This window comes from Carcharhinus amblyrhynchos, chromosome 4 (assembly GCF_965287045.1).
Source record: "Carcharhinus amblyrhynchos chromosome 4, sCarAmb.v2.hapA, whole genome shotgun sequence".
Classification (NCBI taxonomy): Eukaryota; Metazoa; Chordata; class Chondrichthyes; order Carcharhiniformes; family Carcharhinidae; genus Carcharhinus; species Carcharhinus amblyrhynchos.
The window spans coordinates 14,886,659-14,910,535 of record NC_137327.1 but is presented as its reverse complement, the minus strand read 5'-3'; positions in this window follow the sequence as shown (position 1 = coordinate 14,910,535).

Here is a 23,877-nt window from a genome sequence, read left to right as displayed (position 1 = left end):
TGCTGATTGAAGTGGGTTCAATGCAGGCGGACAGCAGATACTCAGATAAGATTGGAGCAAATGTTATTTTTCAAAACATTCATGTAATTCACTTTGCCGATTATTAAAAACACCCTACTTTGGTACCCAGCTGCCATCTGGATATTTGATTCACCCCCCACTGATACTCATGCCAATCATATTGCCACCTTTACAGCATGGAATAAAATACACCCCAAAGGGTAGGTTTTACTGAGTTCTGTTCCTCTGGAAGTCTATACCCCAGGAGCATGTGTTGGAAATTTGGGAGAGGCTCATTGATTCTTACACCGAAATTCCATCGCCCTGCCTGCCACAGGAATCGGAGCGGAGAGGAGCGGACAACAGGAAGGTCCGTTGACCTCAGGCATGATTTTCCAGTCTCGGGTTGAGCGAGGCCATAAAATCCTACCCATAGAATCCCTACTGTGCAGAAGAGGCCATTTGGCCCAATGAGTTTGCACTGACTGTCCGACAGAGTATTTTATGCAGGCCCTCTCCACTGTCCCATGCCTGTAATCACAGTAAGAAGTCTCACAACACCAGGTTAAAGTCCAACAGGTTTATTTGCAGCAAATGCCACTAGGTTTCGGAACTGGCTGTTCCTTTGTCAGGCTAGCCAGTCCCGAAAGCTAGTGGCGTTTGCTACAAATAAACCCGTCGGACTTTAACCTGGTGTTGTGAGACTTCTTATTGTGTTTACCCTGGTCCAACGCTGGCATCTCCACACCATGCCTGTAATCTCATACATTTACTATGGCTAGCCCCATCTAACCTACACATCTGGGGACACTAAGTTTAAATGTATTGATTATAATTAATAAATATTATAGAGAGGATAGAATCCCTACAGTGTAGAAGGAGGCCAGGGCGGCAGGGCCAGAGGTAAGGCCTCTGTCACAAGTAGGCTTACATTAACACTGCAATGGCGTTCCTGAGAAAATACCATAGTCACCACACTCCGGCACCTGTTTGGATACACTGAGGGGGAATTTAGCACGGCCAATGCATTTAACCAGTACATCTTCTGGACTGTGCGGGGAATCAGAACACCTGGAGGAAATCCATGCGGACACAGGGGAATGTGAAAACTCCACACAAACAGTGACCCAAGCCGGAATCGAGCACAAGTCCTTAGATGCTGAGAGGCGTGGTGCTAACCATTGTGCCACTGTGCCCCAGAGTAATTGAGCATGTCCAATTCACCCAACCTGCACATCTTTGATTGTCAAAGAGTCTGACGGGAGTCACTAATGGTGGGAAAATGTAGCAACTCAACACTGACCTCCAAGCGTTCTCAACAGGATTGGGAATCCGCATGATTCTTTATTGTGCAGATCATGGTTTATGATTTCTTTTTGTTTGAATTCATCCAAAATTGGAAAAACTGCTACAGGAGATTGCAGAATTTTAAGGGTAAATTGCATCCAGTGCAAATCCAATTTCCATGATGCTTTTCACTCATTTGAAAAGCTTTGTGTTGGAAACTGTTCTGCTGTCACAATTTGCCCCCAGAAATAATTAATCATTGAGATTGCCAACATTCTAGGATTGGCCTGCAAGAATGGAAGATTAATTGCCAGGACACAGCTCTGGAGAAAAATCAAATGAACATTAAAAAGGATGTGTTTTTTTCATTTTCTTTGAATATTTCTCTTCACCAGGTACAAAAATATTGAAAATGTGGAGGAGGAAAGGTTGGTTGGCTGACACTCACACATTATTTGATTGGGTAATGAGTCTTTTTTGCTTTCCAGTTGGCGTGGGAAGACAGTACATCACAAGGATGCATGTGTTAGCCAACTGACGACTGAAACATGTGGGCAATCATGCGACTAAACTTTCAGGAATGCATTTAATTACTTGGCAACCCTAAATAATCACCATTTGAGAGTCTCCATGAATTGCATTTGTTTACTGGCCTTCAAGGATTCTCTAAATATTCAACTCATTCCCTTGGCTCAGTTGTGAGATACATATTAGAAGCTTTTGAATGTAATCTTGAAAAGGTGGAGTCCGAGGCCCACCCATCTTTAATTCCTTCATCAATGACCTCCGTTCCACCATAAGATGAAAAGTGGGGATGTTTGCTGATGATTGTACAATGTTCAGCACCATTCGCAACTCCTTAGAAACTGAAGCAATCCATAGCCAAATGCAACAAGAACTGGACAATATCCATACTTTGGTTGACATGTGGCAAGTAACATTTGTGCCATGCCAGTGACCATCTCCAAGCAGAGAGAATCTATCCATCACCTCTTGACGTTCAATTGCATTACCACCGCTTAATCTCACACTATCAACATCCTGAGGGTTACAATTGACCAGAAGTTGAATTGGACAAGCCACATAAATACTGTGGCTACAAGAGCAGGTCAGAGGTTAGGAATCCAGTGGCAAGTAAATCACTTCCAGACTCCCCAAAGCCTGTTCACCATCTCCAAAGCACAAGTCAGGAGTGTGATGGAATACTCTCCTCTTGGCTGAATGAGTGCAGTTCCAACAACACTCAAGAAGCTCAACAGCCATCCACAACAAAGCAGTCACTTGAATTGGGGCCTCATCCACAAATATCCACTCCTTGTCCCTCCAACAAACAGTGACAGCTGTGTGCACCATCCACAAGAAGTACTGCAAAGTTCTTTAGACAGCACGTTCCAAACCCATAATCACTACCATTTAGAAGGACAAGTGCAGCAAACACATGGAAACACCACCACCTGGAGGTTCCCCTCTAAACTACTCAACATCCTGACTTGAAATATATCGCCCCTCCGTCTCTGTTCCTAACAGCACTGTGGGTGTACCTATACCACAGGGTCTGCAGGTTCAAAAAGGCAACTCACCACCTTCTCAAAGGCAATGAGCAATAGGCAATAAATATTGGCTGAGCCAGTGACACCAACATCCCAGAAATTAAAACAAACCTAAGGAACTGCACTGCAATACAGTGAGCAAATGCTTCTGCATATTTGTTACAAAGCCATTTTCAGTCATTTTAAATTGGATTAGTCACACGAGTGAACAGAACAATCTAATTAAAATGCTTAATTTTTGCAATAGCCCCATTTTCAGCTGCTAAACACCAAATTATTACTCTTGAATAGAATAATTTTTTAAAGTAATTCTTAAAGGTCACATTTGAAACATTGCTTAGTTCCTGACAATGCACATCCTTGCTAAGTTTACCAAAAATATTCCCAGTTATGGTAAGATTTGGAGTGGTAGAATAGGGAGTGATTTATTCATGCCCTCACGTGGTCGTAGCATTACTCAATAATCCCACATGTGTATATCTAAACACTGGTCATCGTTTGTGTACATCAAGCTTGCCATGTTCTTACCTCTGAAAATGATGGTTCTGCACGGAGTGTTCAACAATGTCTTTATATCTCCTGTTGCTGTTGCTCCAATATCAGATGTGTGTGGGTGCAAGCAGCACTCAAGGGAAGTTAAACATATTAGGTGGGATTTTCTATCCGTACTCATCCCAAAACAAGAAAACCCCATCCAAGGTTAACGAACATTTGCATGATCTGCCCCGTCTGCCCACTACAATTCTCATGGTGGACAGGATGGGAAAATGCACCCCCCCAACTATGTGAATGATAAGGAAGATTGTCGATGCAGTTTTATGATTAGAATATTTGATTGGATTTGATTTATTATTGGCACATGTACTGGGATACAGTGGAAAGTGTTATTTGTTGTACATTATACAGATAAGGATGCAGAATTTAGTGTTACAGTCATAGCTGGACTGAAGCTCTACACTATTATTATAGTTGAAAAAATGGTGCATGTAACTTTCCAGACTCAGAACATAAGAACATAAGAAATAGGAGCAGGAGTAGGCCATCTAGCCCTTTGAGCCTGCCCCGTCATTCAATAACATCATGGCTGATCTGTCGTGGCTCAGTTCCACTTTCCCGCCCTCTCCCCATAACCCTTAATCCCCTTGCCTATCAAAAACCTATCGACCCGCGTCTTAAATATATTTAGCGAGGCAGCCTCCACCACTTCAATGGGCAGAGAATTCCAGAGATTCACCATCCTTTGAGTGAAGAAGTTCCTCCTCAACTCCGTTCTAAACCGTCCCCCCCTTTATCTTTATCAGACTTGCTCCACCATCTTCAACCCTCGCTTTGTCACTCACCAATTTCCCCCACCCAGTGTAACCATTCCTCTCCGCTGTCACCCTTGAACCTGCCTCCGTTAGCCTTGAACCTGTAACTTGAACCTGAATATGCCTTCTCTCCCCAGCCTACCCCTGTTAGCATCCCCATGTCCACCCTGACCTCTCCTGTTATCTTAGCCACTATTTTTTGTCAGCTTCCATGACCTCCATCGAGGAAACTTTCAGCTACCTGAAAATTACTATGGACCTGCCACCCTGCCGCGCCCCACTGCCCCCCTCACTGTAATTGTTCCATCTGCTGCCCAGTGCCCTCAGTTCAATCCCCAGGACCCCACCATAGGCAGCACTGACCGTGTCCTCTTTCTCCCACCATCCCTCCCTTACTGGCTCCCTCTCTGCCCAATATGGCCTGTTATCCTTAACTAGGCAGCCTCTCTCCCCCTCCTGAACAGCCTTCATTTGCCCCCCCCTTCACCTTGCACCCCCCCACCCCCCCACCAACTTCCTGAACAGTCACCCACCATTCCCCACTAAGCTAGTTTCATGTGTCCAGCCTCTCCTTGATCCCATATCCTGCCATCCGGACGCACGGTGGCATAGTGGTTAGCACTGCTGCCTCACAGCGATAGGGACCCGTGTTCGATTTACTGTCTTTGAGGGGTCTGCATGTTCTCCCTGTGTCTGTGTGGGTTTCCTCCAGGTGCTCTGGCTTCCTCCCACCATCCAAGAAATGCGTGGGTTAGGTGCGCTACACATGCTAAATTCTCCCTCACTGTACCCGAATAGGCGCTGGAGTGTGGTGACTCAGGGATTTTCACAGTAACTTCATTGTAGTGTTAATGTAACCTGGCTTGTGACATTAATAAGCAAACTAAACTAAACACTGATTTTTGGCCTGATGGTTAATGAAGTTTCTGCCTGCAACACTGCCCTCTCCTGGTGGGAATGATAATTAGAAGTTACAATGCTCCGTGAATTGAGGTATCTAATTAGCTGATGATAGTAGCACTGACGCAGCGTGAAAGGCTCCATTCCTGAACCACTCATTGGGCAGGATATTACAGCCTCACTCATTCCCAAAACCACAGAACCCCACCCAAGGTCTACGGACCTTTCTATTGTCCACCCCTCACCCACTCCGATTCCCATGGCGAGTGGGGTAGTAAAATTCCGACCATTATCTCTAATTGCTCTGAAACATTCTGAGGAACTTCATTCTGTTTTGGGGACCATTGGGACAAAACCTTTGCCTTTCTTTCCTATCTTTAGAGCCATAGAGGTTTAAAGCATAGAAACAGGCCCTTCAGCCCAACTTGTCCATGCCATCCTTTTTTTTTAAACCCCTAAGCTAATCCCAATTGCCCACATTTGGCCCATATCCCTCTATACCCATCGTACCCATGTAACTATCTAACTGCTTTTTAAAACACAAAATTGAACCACCTCTACTATTACCTCTGGCAGCTTATTCCAGACACACCACCATCTGTGTGAAAATATTGCCCCTCTGGACACTTTTGTATTTCTCCCCTCTCACCTTAAACCTACATCCTCTAGTTTTAGACTTCCTTACCGTTTGAAAAGATATTGACTATCTAGCTGATCTGTGTCCCTCATTATTTTATAGACCTCTATAAGATCATCCTTCAGCCTTCTATGCTCCAGAGAAAAAATTCCCAGTCTATCCAGCCTCTCCTTATAATTCAATCCATCAAGTCCCGGTAGCATCCTGGTAAATTATTAGCTCTAAACCTTGTATTGTATCATAACATTAGCTAGACTGATACCATAATAGATAATGGGTTATCAATTTAATATGATCCTCTAGACTAGTTGAATGATCATGAAAGTAAATTAAAATCTTCAGTGATCTCCAGGGTCTATGCACTAATAGAGATACAAAACATTTGGTGAGTTCTAATCAGTAGTGGGCAGTATGGGGGGAGGTGGGAGGGTCTTGAGTTGATTGAAATAAAAGGTACCCAAACGTACCTTGTGCCTCCACTTGAACTCCACCTATCCAATAAGACCATGCTCCCACTTTGAGGATTCACACACAGGACAAGTGTGTTGCACTATGATCAAGCCTAGTAGGGTTCCCCAAATATTATCGACCCAGGTGAGACCCCTCAATTTGTCACCGTCAGCTGAGATACCCCCAAGTTTCAGTGTTTTTTTATTATCACAGGTGGGCTTACACTAACACTGCAAAGAAGTTACTGTGAAAATCCCCATACTCCAGCGCTTATAGAATCCTACAGTGCAGAAAGAGGCCCTTCAGCCCATCGAGTCTGAACCAACCACAAACCCACCTAGGCCCTACCCCCACATCCCTACACATTTACCCACTAGTCTTTCTAACCTACACATCCCGAGACACTAAGGGGCAATTTTTAGTACGGCCAATCAATCTAGCCTGCACATCTTTGGACTGTGGGAGGAAACCAGAGCACCCGGAGGAAACCCACGCTGACACGAGGAGAATGTGCAAACTCCACACAGACAGTGACCTAAGCTGGGGCTTGTTTGGGAGAGTTTAGCATGGCAATGCATCTAACCAGCACATCTTTCAGACTGTGGGAGGAAACCGGAGCACCCAGAGGAAACCCACACGGACATGGGGAGAACAGGATTGCAAACTCGGGTGAGAAGGGGTTACTGACTTTATTTAACTCACTCTCTTCTGGTAGGAACAAAGGTTTAATCTAACATAGTTTCCTTTCCTTTGGATACCTTTTCTAGACTTAGTGGTTATATTTAAAATGAAGACAATTTAACCAGGCTTACTTGAGTTGATTTATGTTATTCTAAGTTTATTAACAACTAAAAAGACAAAGAGAAATAGCAAAACACACACATCATACAGATTAAAGCTGAGAATCACATGGTAAGTAAATATTAAAAAAACATTGTCTGGAACAGTCCTTGAGTTGTGAGGAGTTGATGATGAAGCGTTGCGGCCATTATGATTGTTTTCAGCAGAGTTAGCTGCTGCTGACGAACGGTTAATTCTACAGTTCAGCTATCCTGCAGTTTGGTCGAGAATTTCCAGCTACCATCCTTCTGCTGGCTTATCTACTGTCACAGAAAGGAAGAGAGTTTTCAATATTCCTGCAAAAGCTGGTTATCTTTGCAGGGAACCTGCTTTGGTAATCGTATTTGGCAAACTACTCAGCTGATTTTCTCACAGCGCACACACGCACACACACGCACACACACACCATACACACACACACACACACACACACACACACACACACACACACACACACACACACACACACACACACAGAACATCACAGACTGGTAGCAAAGGGAACAAAAGAACAAAAGAAGAAAAACAACCCGGGAAACAGGCCCTTCGGCCCAACGAGCCCACGCCACCATTTTAACATTACCAGTCCCCCCTCCACCCATGACCCTTATCTATTGTTTATGGCATTCCACGTTGAGGGAAACTAATTTAGGGACAATTTATTACCTCCAATCAGCCTATTAGCACATCTTTGGGGTGTGGGAGGAAACCGGAGCACCTGGGGAAAACCCACGCAAGCACGGGGAGAATGCGCAAACTCCCACAGACACTGGCCCAAATCCATGTGTCTGCACAGCAAACAGTGATAATCACTGAGCTGTCATGTTGCCCAGCATCTGGTCCAGTTTAAGTGTACACTAACGACGTGAAGCACTAGGCTACTCTCGAACATTCAAGAGCAGCCCTAGTACGACCCATCGTGTGTATGCCCCTCGTTGGACAACAAGGCGGACCAACTTGAAACCTGTGAATTAAAAGAGAAAAACATTAGTATCATACCACATCCTTTTTCATTACCAGGGACGTCCCAATGCTAATGAACCTTATTTAAAACAATCTCCTATATCCTCCCATCTCCAACCCACTCATGTGCCTGTCTAAGTTACTCTTAAACAACTCCATGGCCTCGCAGATGAAAGGGCCATTATGCCCCTTTGTCCTTCCCAGAGAAGGTAATCAGTCTTTGGATTGCTTTACAAGGTTAAAGTTAATTTATTAGTCACAAGTAGGCTTACATTGACACTGCAATGAAGTTACTGTGAAAATGCCCTAGTCACCACGCACCGGCATCTCTTTGGGTACACTGAGGTCAATTTAGCATGGCCAATTCACGTAACCTGCACACCTTTTGTACTGTGGGAGGGAACTGGAGCACTCAGAGGAAACCCACGCAGATACAGGGAGAATGAGCAGACTCCACTCAGTGACCCAAGGCCAGAATTGAACCCAGGTCCCTGGTGCTATAAGGTAGCAGTGCTAACCACTGTGCCGCCATGTCTCCCCCCCAACGCCCCCCCCCCCAAGTCTTTTTTAAAGTCCAATACTCCCTTGTACATTTCCTATACATGTATTCCATACTCTACTTATGTGTTTTCTCCATCATTGTGATACTTCCCTTTCTCGCTGGTTGAAATGAGTTTAGTTCTCATTTCCTTAGGGTGCGAAGCAGCAAAACTTTTCACACAGCCATTCACTCTTTCAGCAACCATCAATACCCAGGTGATGTTTTTATCCTATTCTAAACTGCATTGTTGGCCACCTTAATTACAGATCAGCTTGGTATCAAAACCTCAGTGATCTTTCCTCATCACTAGCTCTGGTCACTAGCCTTATTGTTCCCTTGCTGTGACACTGGACTAAAGTCTTATCAATGGGATTTGGATGTTTTACTTGGCTGTTGGGTTGAGCCATTCCAGTCAGGTATAGCTCTTTTGGGAAAGATGAATTGATGTGTTCGGTGTGTTCTAATCAGGAATGGTGATTCATAAGTTGAGGAAAATAAAAAGATAATCAAATGTGCCTAAGGCTCTGATCATCTTCCAATTCCTTTCTCTAACACAAAACAGTCTGTAAAAGGCATTCTTACCCTATTAGGATACAATGGAGTAAAGTCTAATGCTCTGAGGAATGGAGCCAACACTATTCATTCCTGATCAGAGTATTGGAATGAAGGAATAAGTTTGGAGTTTCAAAGGAACATAATTGAACAAACATTAAAATCAAAACTCAACGTTCGCACTGTCCGAAATGGAGAAGAGAAAACAAACAAGAGTATTTATCTGAAATAAAAGATTGTTTATTAGATGAAGGGAACCTGGTCCCTTTTTTTAACCTTTACTTCACCTTTACCTTTCCTTTACTTGCTTTTAGCATGAAATCTGTCACCTCATTCGGTGCATTCCAGTCATAACAAAGCTCTTCAGTGAAACACCTATTGAGTCAATGGGTGGGATTCTCCAGTCATTCATGCTGATGGGATTTTCCAGTCCTGCTGGCAGTGCACCCCCACTCTTCAGGTTTCCCATCGGCGTGGGGTGACATTATTGGGAATTCCCATTGATAGCGGCAGGGCCAGAGAATCCAGCCACTAGCAAACAACAGGCCACCTCTCACCAGCGGGAAACACACGGCTGGGAGGCTGGGAAGTCCCACATGGTATTTCTGTTTCAAGTTACAAATCAAATTATTCAAGGACAGTGCATTTCCTTAATGGATGTGTTGCTTTTGGTGCACATTCTATTTCTCTGTGAGGATAAATAAATCAGCATTTTCTTGCAAGCTGGTTCATTGTAGCATAACGATTGACAGGATCCCGCCTTCAAAGAGTGATGATACTGACAAGGAAACAAATAGGTTGGAGCTTGCTATTAACTTGACATCTCTTAACACTCGCCATCCTGCACAGCTTTCTCCATGCAGCTTAATGAGATTATACAGAAGCAGCCACAAGTATAACAGGAAGGGCAACAAGTTGTGTTTATGTAACCCCTATACTATGGGGCATTTTATAGAAGAATTTCGAAGCAAACTTTGAACACCATGCCACATCAGATGATATTTAGATGGTCAAAAGCATGGTCAAAGAGGTAGATTTTAAGGAGCACATTACAGCAAGAAATGGGGACAAGTGGTCTGAGTGAGAATCTTCTGCCTCGTAGGACAATGATTTGTGCTATAGTGGTCAGATCTGTGTTAGGAATTCACTGGGATGTCTAAGAGGCTCCACTCTGACAAGGCGGAATTCACTGGCCTTGTTTTCTCTGAGCCCTCCTCTAGGCCAGCTGAGCTTATTATTTCTGCTCATCTTCCAATGCCTTTCCAGAGAGTCAGCCTGCACAGGTCAAATCCACAGCAACTATCTCCCAGTTGTCAGCATATTTATATTTTGCTCACAGGTATCCAGTAGCAGAGGTATGATCACCCAGGAGGTTGTGACCCAGTGGCCAATTCAGCATACAGAAAGTCTTTGAGTATATGACCATTATCCATTCAACAAACATAGCTGAGCCAATGAAGGCTTTCTTGGCTTAACAATGACTGTACACCAAAAGAATTAACACGCTCCAGGACTTCTGAGTTGGTAACGTTGTTCTGCATGAGACATTGAGAGCATATTTGAAACTGTTTGGCCTTTTTTCCTCTCGACTATGTGTTGTTCAGCTGTTTAGGAGTGCGTTGAGGATGCAGGATTGGTAAACTCACAGTCTGGTGTCTTCAATCAGCTTGCTGTTGTTCCTCACTCTCTTGCTCAGCTTGGACAACAGCAGTTGCAGTTCTTGCATGCTGAAATTGGCATCAAGTGACAGATTGCTGGTGATTGTGGAGCCTAGATATGTGAAACCAAGATATGTGGAGGTATCAACAATGTCCAACATCACACTGTCAATGCTGATTGATAGCGACATGACAGACTCCTTTAGCATGACATTTGTCTTCCTGGTGCTGATGGTCAATCTATTTAGAAACATGAAAGATTCTATCCATTTGCTGCTGAAGCTGTTCCTCAGTTTGGGATGTGTGTGCATTAGTTGCATGAGTCAGTGTTAATGGAATGGATTGTTAGTGAAATATGGCCAAGAGCTCATTATCAGGGTCAAATATAACACCAAGGTTACAAACAATTTGGTTCAGCCTGAGTTGTCAGGTGCAGTGGTGGACAAAGATTTTTCCTGGGGGATAAACAAAATTTGGCAGGATTTTCCCCCACCCCGTTCTGTGATGTGTTTTGTGGCGGTGGAGGTGACTTGCCACTGGTGGGCAGTGGGACCATCTAGTCCCACCACTGTCAACAGGTCCTCCCACTGTTTGCACTGTCTGTCGCTGCGGAAACTGCAGTGGGGGTGGGGGTGGGGGGGGGCGTGGTTTTGGGGGGGTGGGGCGCCATCAGCAGGACTGCAAGATCCCTCCCAGTGGGAACGGCTGGAAAATTTCAGTCAATAACTTTGTTGCTCCCTGGAAAACAATTCTGCTGAGCTAATATTGGATTTCAGTCTTGAAAGTATCTTTCAGCCAACTTACACTAACAAACAGTCCAGGCAGTGGACTGCAGCAAATTACCCAAGCTCTCAGTGGATTTTAATTTCCCAATGATTATTGGGTAGATAATTCAGGGTGGGGATGTTCCTTCTCTTATTGTTAATTTTTGTGTCAGGGCACTTTAAAAACGATGCCATGATTGGTCAGGAGCTGCGGTTGGTGGTGGAGTGGGTTCATTCAGAGTCAGCGTGGGACCCGACCCTCCTATTTCTTTTTCTCAAAGTCTTCAAAAATACAACAGGAAAGTTCAGCAAGGCAGCGCATGGCTGCTATACACTTCCTGCAGGATTCCTAGCCTTGTGACTGGTGTTTGTAGCCACAATGTTTCTGTGGCTGGCCCAGACTAGCTTCTGGTTCAACAGTAACTCCCAGGCTGTTGACATAATGGGGGATTTCTTGGTGCCATTGAATGTCAAAGGTTGAAGGTTAGATTGTCTTGTTGGAGGTGGTCATTGCCCGGCACTTGTGTGGCACAAATGTTACTTGCCACTTGTCAGCCCAAACCTGGATATTGTCCAGGTCTTGCTGCATTTGGACAGCTTCAGTACCTGGACTCCTTCAGTTAAACAAGGTTGAAGAAAATCTCTGTTAGTAAGCTATCAGTGTGTCGGAAGAACCTCTGGCAAAATAGAAACCCAGTTTTGAACAGCATACTGTAAACCAACTTTAACAGCTTTATCAGAAATGGGTGTGTTCTACACTATATAACCACTGGGTGTCAGCATTCAACACCATTTTTCAACTCCACCAAAAAGTGATCACTCCTTTTCTCTGCACAGAACTCAGAACTGTTAATATAAAAAAGTGAAATACTGCGGCTGCTGGAATCTGAAATAAAAACAGAAAATCTCAGCAGGCCTGAGAGCGTCTGTGGAGAGAGAACTGTGCTGACATTTCGAGTGGGGGATGTTTTTTACGCAGAGAGTGGTGGGTGCCCGGAACGCGCTGCCAGAGGAGTTGTGGAAGCTGACATATTGGCAATATTTAAGAGGCATCTGGATGGGTACATGAATAGGGAGGGAATAGAGGGGTACAGTCCGAGTAAGGAAAGAAGGTTTTCTTTTAGTTTTCTTAGTGTAATAAGTCTGCGGAGGCAAAAGTCCCTTCACCAAAATCCATTTATTTACAAACTCTAACAGCAGTACACAGAGTGTTAATAGTTAGCAGTCTATCACCGGGGTTGTTAGAGGAACTGATACTCCGGATTAAGTACAAGACAAAGAATCCTGTTTAGCCCAGCAATTGGATCCTTAATCAGCGAGTTCATGCTCCAATAGGCCAACTTTAAGGGCCGAAGTGGAGCACTTTTCTTTGCTTTTTGTTCTTTGTATCTGGATGACCCATCATCATATCTGTTAATGCTTCTTTAACACACACACACACACACACACATCTGAAATACATTACTCAGCTGTGCACAAATGCAGAGATAGATTTTATTCAGGAAGTTGCAAGAAGTGCCCAGGAAACTGGAGAAAGGATTTGACAGTTTAGCGCACTGGAAGTATCCTTTGGGAGAGTTACCTGCTTTCGGAGTGCAACAATGCTGGACTATGCTTAACATTGCACAGGACTGACACTCAAATGAAGGGAAATGACTGTCATGTTAGGAAGCTGTTCCCCACTCTACTCCAGGTTTGAATAGTTTGCACTCCTTGCATCGGTAATTCTGCAGCTAATTCATTTCCTGTTTCTGCTTTAAGCCATGTGAACATCACAGGCGAGTATCCATATTCCACCAACATTCATTGGGGTAACTCTAGCTAGACTAAGCACGACCTACTGAAGGTGGCACAGTGGGTAGCACTGCTGCCTCATACGTTCAGGGACCCGGATTCGATTCCCAGCTTGGGTCATTGTCTGTGTGGAATTTCCACATTCTCCCCATGTCTGCCTTCTCTTTGGGTGCTCCGGTTTCCTCCCACAGTCCGAAAGACGTGCTGGTGAGGTGCATTGGCCGTGCTAAATTGTCCCTTAGTGTCTCGGGATGTATAGGTTAGAAGAATTAGCAGGGTAAATATGTGGAGTTACAGAGATCAGGCGTAGGTGGGTTTGCTGTTGGTGCAGACTCAGTGGGCTGAATGGCCTGCTTCTGCACTGTAGAGTTACTATAATTCTAAGTGTTAGTTTTGATCATGAAAACTTTCAAATGGAAGTAAGGTAAAGCTGAGCCTTGAAGATTCCCAGTGATGGAGCTGTGACTATTTCCTTTGGCAGCTTGTTCCACTGTGGCCTTGTCCTTGGGAAGAATGTCTATCCAGTCTCTTTGTAGCTTGTGTGGATGGCTTCCTCGTATTTTGTCATTGCTGGAGGACACCAGGTAATCCCACCAGCCCATTACGTATTTTATAATAACATGTACAATCTATTATCCCCCTGGCGAAGGATCATCCAGACTCAAAATATTGGTTCTACTCTCTCTCCAAGGTTGCTGTCAGACCTGCTGAAATTTTCCAAGATTTTTTATTTTAGTTTCAGATTCCAGCATCTGCAGTACTTTGCCTTTATATTATCCTCCCTTCTTTGCTGTGATGATTCCCAGGACACGATTTAACCAATCATTTGCACCGCGAGGTCAGAGAATGTGGAAACCAGCCAAACCTCCCTTCACTGCAATGGGATGGGAAAATCCCACTGGCCTGAAGGGCTGGAATATTCTGGCCCCAGTCTTTGATCTAGGGTGTGGCACTGGTTTATCTCCCATTCTGATTCAGGCAGCACATTTTTGAGTTGCTTCAATTTTATTTGTGTCTCTCACCATGTGAGAGACCCCCACACAACTGCCCTGAGAGATGGCAATACATAGAAACTACAACATGAAATCAGACCATTTGGTCCAATCAATCTGTGTTGATATTTATCCTACACATTGTCAAATCACATTTCTTGTGCTATTCCCGGATCTCTTCAGTCCCTCTTTCCTTCATCCACTGATCCAATTTAATCCTGATTATTGAGACAACATTGAAGTGAATTTAACAATCTCACAGCTCGCCCTGTAAAGAGATCACCATTCCAAAGCTTCTACATTTCATCTTGTATCTAAGCCCCCTTGCTCGTAACCTCTCAAGAAGAATGGGTCGCACAGTGACAGAGTGGTCAGCACTGATATCTCACAGTGCCAGGGACCCATGTTCGATTCCCGGCTTGGGTCACTGTCTGTGTGGAACGTAGAACATGGAGTTTGCACATTCTTCCTATGTCTGCGTGCGTTTCCTCTGGATGTTCCAGTTTCCTCCCACAGTCCAAAGATATGTGGGTTAGGTGGATTGCCCATGCTAAATTGCTCCTTACTGTCAGGGGGATTAGCAGGATAAATACATGGGGCTACAGGAGATAGAGCCTGGGTGGGATTGTTGTTGGTACAGGCTCAGTGGGCTGAACGGCCTCCTTTTGCATTGTAGGGATTCTATGGCTCTTTGAAGAACATTATGTCATGAGAGTTTGGAGATGCTTCTCGTTCTGGGGTCTGCCATGAAGGAAAATATCCTCTCAGCATCCACTCTGTCAAGCTCTCTCAGAATTTGTCTCAAAATCTGTTATGCATTTAAGGGATTTGGGCATCGCTAGCTGGGCCAGCATTAATTGCTCATCCTTAATTGCCCTTGAACAGAATGCTATATGCCATTTCAGAGGACAGTTAAGAGTCAATTACATTGCTGTGGCTCTGGAGTCACATGTAGGCCAGGCCAGGCCAGGTAAAGACAGCAGATTTCCTCCCCTAAAGGACATTAGTGAACCAGATGGGTTTTTCCAACAATGGTTTCAAACCTGCTCAACATTTCCTCATAAGACCAGGAATCAGCCTTGTGTACATTTAGAATAGCAATCTATTGGAAGCAGTCGGTTTCTATCTGTCCTTTTATTATTACAGAATCCCTACAGTGCAGAACGAGGCCCTTCGGCCCATTGAGTCTGCACCAACAGGGTATTTTACCCAGGCCCTGTCCCCGCAGCCCAACAGATTTAACCTGGTAATTCCCCCTAACCCACACATCTTGGGACACTAAGCGGCAATTTAGCTTGGCCAATCCATCCAATTTGCACATATTTGGAGTGTGGGAGAAAACCAGAATACCCAAAGGAAACACATGCAGATTCAGGGAGAACGTGCAGACTCCGCACAGACAGTCACCCAAGGCTTTATCTTAAACACTTCCACCACATTACCCTAGCTCCCGAGCTGTAATGTAAGGAGAGGCTTTATTTTCCCTCAAATCTTTTTGTTTGCATTCTTTCCTTTGATGTGGGATTACACCTCTCAAATAGCCTCGAACACAAATCCAAACCCTGAAATAGCTTGTGACAGCACGTTTCACCATCATATGCTATCATTGAGGAGAAGAAAAGGCTTTGCAGCTACATAAAATGCATGACAACCACCTTATTAACCTGTTTGGAACTCCTTGCACCTACTTAAACAATATCATGGCAAGAAAGTGTCTTTTTGAATATACGTCAAATCGCTTACATGAAAAGATTCAAGTTTGCAATAAAAGAACGCAGGAGTACAATCTGCAAAATGATTGACAAAGATCCTGAATGAAACATGGAATGGCTGGATTAATAGCTAAATGGTTATGTTTAATTCCCATATTCTTAAGTAATCGTGCATCAGGAACATGGCCACTTATTTTACAATCCCACAAATTTTCTTCCTGACTCTGATCGTGGGAATAGGGACGCCCAATGCAGGGGAAAAGTATCTCTTCCTTCTTGTTACATAAGAAACTTCGGTACACCAGGTTAAAGTCCAACAAGCTAATTTGGAATCACGAGCTTTCGGAGCCCTGCTCCTTCATCAAGTGAGGCTCGTGATTCCAAGTAAACCTGTTCGACTTTAACTTGGTGTTGTGAGACTTCTTACTGTGCCCACCCCAGCCCAACACCAGCATTCTTGTTTCATATCATTAATGAGCTTCTGTCAGCTTAAATGTTACACCACGCAGAATAACATTCATTTGAGTTATTATTGTCACATGTATTAGTATACAGTGAAAAGTATTGTTCCTTGCGCGCTATACTGACAAAAGCATCCCATTCATAGAGTATGTAGGGGAGATGAAAAGGAGCTGGAGCCCATCCATTCCATTGTGGAAGTGATAGCCAGTTTCAAGACAGTACTTGACTGTAGTGGATTATCTCTCAGCCTCCACTGTAGTCTCCACCAAATCTCACAGCACTGCAGTGAAAGTTCAAACTGAGGTGATGAGATTCCATGTTTGGTGCCATACAGGTTCTGACTGCTGCTGCCATGGCTGTGAAACCCCAGAATCAAAGGACATACAATCTCTCACTGCATCCAGAAAACATTGCTAGGATTACCACATCCTACCCTGTGTTAGTGACGCTATGCCCTGGATTGCCATTTTGTTCTGCTCTCTAAGAATGACTGATCTTCTGCTCCTAGCACTGCCACTTTGCCAGTTGTCTGTCAACCAGCCAGCCCAGGCTGCTGCTACCCGGGTTGGGATAGTGTAGCCAGATGGAGCCCTCACACCCAGGCTGCTTCTGGCCATGTTGGGGTGCTGTAGTCAGCCATCAGGCCCTCACAGCCCAGAGCTACTCAAGGATGTCCTGAAAGACTATCTGTTTTCTCATCTAGTAGAAGGCAGAAACCTTCCACCAAACATTAGGCCAGATAAAGGCACCTGTAAAACAGGCATTGAGGAATGCACCAGAATAAATAGTTCATTTTTGTTTGTACAATTGGATATGTTGTTGAATAAAGCTGTTATGTAAAGGTTTTTGTTGCTGACATTTATTTCTGGGTGATGCCCAATGGAATGCTGTAATGGGGCATCGGAGATGTGTGATGGTGAAGAATGCTCGGTCCATGTTGACCATTTGTTTTAGTGGAAATGTCTCATGAATGTGTCACCAGGTTCAAAGCCACCTGCATTTCAAAAGGTATTTCATAGGGAGTGAATCCCAATAATGAGTTTAGTGGTTGTAGACAGACCAGGCAAGTGCCTTGCCCTGATAATACGAAACAGTTTGGGTAGATGATTGCATCACTCAGGGAAGGTATACATATGTTAATCTTTTAGAACTGCAGAGGCTATGAGGCAGACACTCAATACACAGAAAGAAACATCAAAGGGAAACAATAGTAGAATTGGCAACCTCTTCGTAGAAGCAGGGTGGGGTGATGGGGCAGATTTTACATCTAGCAATCTGTCAGCTGGTTCTAGCTAGCAGCCCAGAAACAAGAGTGCAGAAACCTTTGTGAAGACAGTGAAATCATATCTTTTCTGAATCAGGAAGACCCATTCCCCAGAATACCACTCAAACATATACAGTGTGGTAACTACAAGCTGGCCTTTACTTATAGACCTATTGGATTGGCTGTTGTTTGAGAAGAGAGAAGTCCTGGAATAGTTCAGATCTCAAAATGTACTTTGAAACTAAAAAGATGATCTCTACTTAACCTGTGTGGATGTGTTTAGTAGTTTTTTTATACGTAATTGTCTTGGATCATTATAATCCTGTTCATGTATATATGTCTACACTCAATTGTGATGATAGTAGGCAGTTGCTAAATAGATATTGTTCCTTTTATGCTTAAGGGAAATGTTTAAAGATTCAATGGGAGATCCTCTCATAAAGATTCTAAATGCTGAATTGGTGGAAAAATGATGTAGTTCACAATTTTTTTTATCAGTAGGAGTTCAGACTTGAATCTCCCACACTCTGTGTGCAATGCAGAGGTCACAATTGTGAATATCATCAAAAGCCCAAGGGCTGGGGTCTATTCACACCAGAGTGTGACAGTTCTGGAACTCTGCGCATGCGCAGTGGCCCTGATCTGTCAGTCTCCCTATTTGCTAGCTAGCTCGATCACTGGCCAGCCTGGGATCCCCACAGTGCCAAGGCCCGATCATGGCCCCACTAGCATCCCGGGCTAGACCCAACCCCCTGCCTCACATAGCGACCCAATCTCTAGCAACCCCCTGCCAGTGATGATCCCCCCCATGCCCCCACCCCAGCAAATCATCCACCCACCCCAGCAGACCCCTCCCTGGGAGGGAGACATCTCCTGGGAGGCAGATACCCATGGAAGACCATTCCCGTCCCCCCAGCCCTGATCGCTGGCCTTCCTCCAGCCCCGACTGATCCCCATGCAGAGTGGCAGCTCCCACAATCATCACTAAGCCCCATCCACAATAGCCCCCACCCCCTTGGCACTGCCTGATGTCCATGAGGAGTGTCAAAGTGCATGGACACTTTGCCCCTTCGGCATTGCCGGGGGAACAGGCTACACTGCCTGGTGCCCATGCATCGCACCTGTCTGCCCAAGCCCTGGGGACCCCAACTGCCCCCCCTTCATTCCAGCAGATTCTACCACTAATTCCCACTCTAAACCCTATTGGAGTGGGATACTCCTGGCGAGATGGGAGATGCTATCAGGCCTGGAGAATTCAGTCGTGGACCCGATAATGACATTTAAATTACATTGCAAACAGATTAAAGTCATTTATCTGGTCTTCCTGCTGGTTTCCAGTGTGGTCTGGGCTGTGCCTGTCTTCAGCAATGGGAGACACGCACGTGTCGGGAACACATGCACGAATCCTGTGAAATGGCTGGCATTCACATCTTCCAACCCGACGCACCAAAAAATTAGTGTGTCGCAATGGGAGAATCATGCACTCAGTTTTTTTCTGTAGGCAGTTGGTATGTCTGGGAAAGATTTAGCTCAGATGCTAGCAGAGCAGAATCATGCAGTACCTACTTAGGGTAGAGCTAATGGATTTTTGTTTACAAATGAAGAATTCCCCTGGGGTTTTTGATTAGGTTGACTGACAGGGTCATGTTATTATATGATTAATGGGAGGAGATAGATCCGTAACTGAGGAAAACCTTTTTTTTCAGTTCTGGCTTGAGGTTGTTTGAAGACAAAGTTTGTCTACAAGCTGCTTTCTCTCCACAAAGTGACAAAGTGTCTCTGACAGCTTCAAGACTGCCTACACTCATTATAGTAAGTATATTTATGGGTTCAATCTGAATTTAAAATGGCATTTTAAGTATGTAAGAGGAATGCTGTTTATTTGGAACTGAAAAAGAGATAAGTTAGAAATTAAAGTCATTTCCTTTCAATTTTTAAAATATTGTTCACCTGTTAATAGTTAAGCTGCTTTATTTGTTAGAGTTATATTTAAACTGTGTTGTTAAATAAAGTTGTTTTACTATATAAAAGCTCACTAATTTGTCAGTAGCATTACACCAGGAGCGAAATATCCTATCCTCATATTTATGCCAAAAATAGAAAAAAAAGTGCTGGGGTCTAGTCTGGCTTCCTAATGTAATTTGGGATTCTGGTCCAGGGCCCTAACATGTAACAAATAGTCTTTAATAAATGTTATACTATGACTATACCATAACTCATGCAGACATGGAGAGCATGTGCAGACTCCATAGAGACAGTGACCCAAGCTGGGAATTGGACCTGGATTCCTGGCGTTGTGAGGCAGCAGGTTCTGTGAGGTCAGAACAGCACTGAATTCATAGAAATGGCTGGTGGTGAAGCCCAGTGAAAGGACATAAGGCCCCTAGTGTGTCATCTGCAGAGATACAAAAAAATAAAATTCACACCCTACCCAATGTAAGGGGGTTCTACAACATAATAACTTTCTCAGTAAAGCAATCTTCCTTATTTCTTCATTAGATTTTTGAGAAAATTTATGTCTCTGTTTCTTGATTCTTCAAAATGTGAAAATATTCTCTCTAAATCCACCCTCTTGAACCTATGCAGTGTAGAAAATCTGGCTTAGTTATTGGCAAAGAGGTCTTAGTCAGAAATCTAGTAGGAGGATGTCTAAGAAAGGTTGAATAGAATAATGACGGGCGGGGAAGGACTAAATCCTTCAAATTTGCAAGTCCTCTTTCTTTATGCTAGGATTAGGAGAAAGATGAGTGTTGTGGCAGAAATCCCTGATAAAAACATGCTGTTACTTGATAAGCTGAATGAATGTGTTTTGGCTGGATTTGACTAAGATTATGGAACTTAGGAAGGTAGAATAAGTTTGGGAATGGATTAGCCATGGTTTAATTGAATGACACAACAGCTCAAAGGGCCTAGACTTGTTCCGATGTTGAATGGAGATGGGTGATGGAATGGGAGCCAGGCCCTGATATCAATTACTTTGGTGAGCTGCCTGCCGCTAGCTCCAGGAACGCAGGTTCAATTCTCGACTTGGGCCACTGTCTCTATGGAGTCTGCATGGTCTCTCCATGTCTGCATGAATTATAGTATAGTCGCAGGATAACATTTATTAAAGACTATTTATTACATGTGAGGCTCCTCATTGATACTTGGGTAGGGAGAGACTGGGGATGAGAGAACCAATTTAAGCCATAAATGCTCTTTAGGGCCATACATAAAAATTTCATGGCAGTTTCTGCCACTTTTTCTGAGTGGTTTGGAGTGACCCCTTCAAGGGTTATTGTTTCAGCCACTGAATAGTGCTTTCCGATCAATGGAAAGCCAATTAGGCTGCATAGGGGGCAGCACAGTGGCACAGTGGTTAGCACTGCTGCCTCACAGCTCCGGGGATCTGTGTTCGATTCCTGGCTTAGGTCACTGTCTGGGTGGAGTTTGCACATTCTCACCATGTCTGTGTGGCTTTCCTCCCACACTCCAAATATGCGCAGGTTAGGTGAATTGGCCATGCTAAATTCTCCCTCATTGTAATCCGAACAGGCACTGGAGTATGGTGACTAGGGGATTTTCACAGTAACTTCATGGCAATGTGAATGTAAGCATACTTTTGACTAATAAATAAACTTTATTCCACATGCTCCATAGGACCGCTATTCCTTCCCATCTGATTCGATATGTTGCTTGCCTCTTTACAGACATATTTCAAAATTGTGATGGGCTCAATGGAGGCAGAAGCAGGCTGTCCATTTAACACCTTGAAGTCTAGACTAGTGCCAACCATAACTACCCAAAAGCTGGGACGGAATTTGAAAGGAACGCAATCATGCCTTTTGATTCATACACTCTCGTGATCAATTTTCACTTTTGAACATGTGAGCAAAAGCTTTCCATTGATGGCATAAGGTTTGCTTCAAAATTGACATTTGAAGTCCCACACCTAGTGTGAAGAATGATGTTTTACATATTTTATTTTCAATCGTATCACGTGATCCCTGATAACTTGATATCTTGCTTACATAAAATTCTATTCTCTTCCATCTTACTGGATGCGGTAACCAATTTAAAATCAATTGCTACCTCCATTAAAATGGTGGTTAAATGGTGCACTTAAATGCATTAAACTCATTCACTAATAGCACAGTGTAATTTCAAGGTCTTTGTATTTCATTGAGAAGTTACAGCCTAATCCCCAAAGGCCAATGTGAGTGGCTTCTGGTAAAGGTACACAATAGATGCCAACTTTAGTTTACTAAGTAAGCACTTTTGTAATTTGAGGACCAGCGGTGGAATTTATTTTGCTTGTGTTAGCTCCAGTTATTGACAAAATCAATCATGTAAAAACCCTCGATGTTTCACTCTCAAACAATTGGCTTTAGAGGATCTGCTAGTTGCCTTGCACAATATTAAATGAGTTCCAGCAGTCGCAGTACCATTCCCAAAGGGCATGAGTGCACGGCACTAAACTGCTCATAAATTTGACACTAATTGGTGCAAATTCAACAATTTCGCTCAATGAGGCCACCAGGATTGAAAGTGTAAGATAAGCAAATGTCTCAGAGTCCAATGGGATGGGTGGTGATTTCCGAACCTTGAGGCTAAATCACATTGTCAGGGCAATGTGAAGGAATCATTGTCTCATCTGTCACTCCTGACCCTGGGTTTGGTCAATTCTGTAAGTGGAGGTGAAATGAAAGCATCTTGAACCTCTCAATCTTCACCGTGAAGAGTGCATTAAATAACGTTGCTGTATCTAATCACTTTTTACCCCAATACTTTCTGAAAGTTGTGGCTTATACAATAATTTAGCTCCGCAACTTTCAGAAGGGTCATTCAGAAACACAAGCTTTTCTTTCTGACTCAGTTGCTGATAGGCTTGCTGTAAAATTTTGATAGTTCCTGTTTTTATTATTTTGTTAACCAGGGGTTTGGGGGGCAGTGGGGGCTGGGAGGGGTTAGTAGATTGGAAGGAGATTTGGAAAAATAATAAGATTAGCAAAAGAAAAAAAATGTGGTTCTGCACAATTTTCCATTTCTATTGTGCTTGTTAGCTGTGACAGAGAAGTGAAAAGCTAGCTGTTTGCAAGTTTACAATCAGCACATTCAGCACTCAAGGTGTTAATGTTACTTTGTGTGAGAACTGGAGTGCACACAGTAATGTATTGTTGCTTTAAATTAGCACAAGTCGCTTTTCCTGTTTAGTCTGGCAGTGCTTTGCAATTAATTTACCTTTGAGCTGAAATGCACTTTGGGAATTGTAGTTTTGTTCCACCCGAGCCATGTGGGTTTTGTAGTTTCGTGTTACAGTGGTTAACAACTTCCTGCTGTTAAAATGTTTAATTATGGTATTAGGATCGTATTAGGCTGGATACATGGCCCCGCATATTTCTGGTTCTTGATGAAAAGTCTTCATCTTTCACCTTTCCTTCCTGTCCCTCCCCACCTGAGTGACAGGTGCAGAAGTTTCAAACCCGAATAGCAAAAGACGGTAGGAGCGCTAGAATAAATGGGATGGACAAGTCACCAGATTACCAGAATTGTGATGAAACTTAAACCTGAAGGCTTCATCATCAGACTTACACCCACACTTCAGCCATTTTTTGGCCAACACACCCATCCTTTCTATACCAATTGGAAAACAAAAGGTCTGGTTGTGTCACATCTTGGTGTGGTTTTTGCTCTGTCCAAGAAACTACAAAGGGCTGTGAACAAATCCCAGTCCATCACTCAAACCAACTTCCCACCCATTAACATTATCTACACTTCCCGCTGTCTCAGAAAAGCAGCCAGCATAATTAAGGCTCCCACGCATTCCAGACATTCTCTCTTCCATCTTCTTCTATCGGGATAAAGATGCTAAAGTCTGAGGACACATATAAACCGACTCAAGAGCAGCTTCTTCCCTGTTACCATCAGACTTTTAAATGGGCCACCTCGAACTAAGTTGATCTTTCTCTACGCCATAGCTGTGACTGTAGTGCTGCATTCTGCACTCTCTCGTTTCCTTCTCTGTGAACCGTATGCTTTGTCTATATAGTGCACAAGAAACAATACTTTTCATTGTATCCCAATACATGGGACAATAATAAATCTAATCTAAGCCTGACTGTCAGTATTTTTTTCATCTACCATTGCTGCTCATTGCAAAATCTGGCCCTTTCTGCATTGTACTCCAAAACAGATCAACTCAGCTAACAAAGTCCAAGCAAC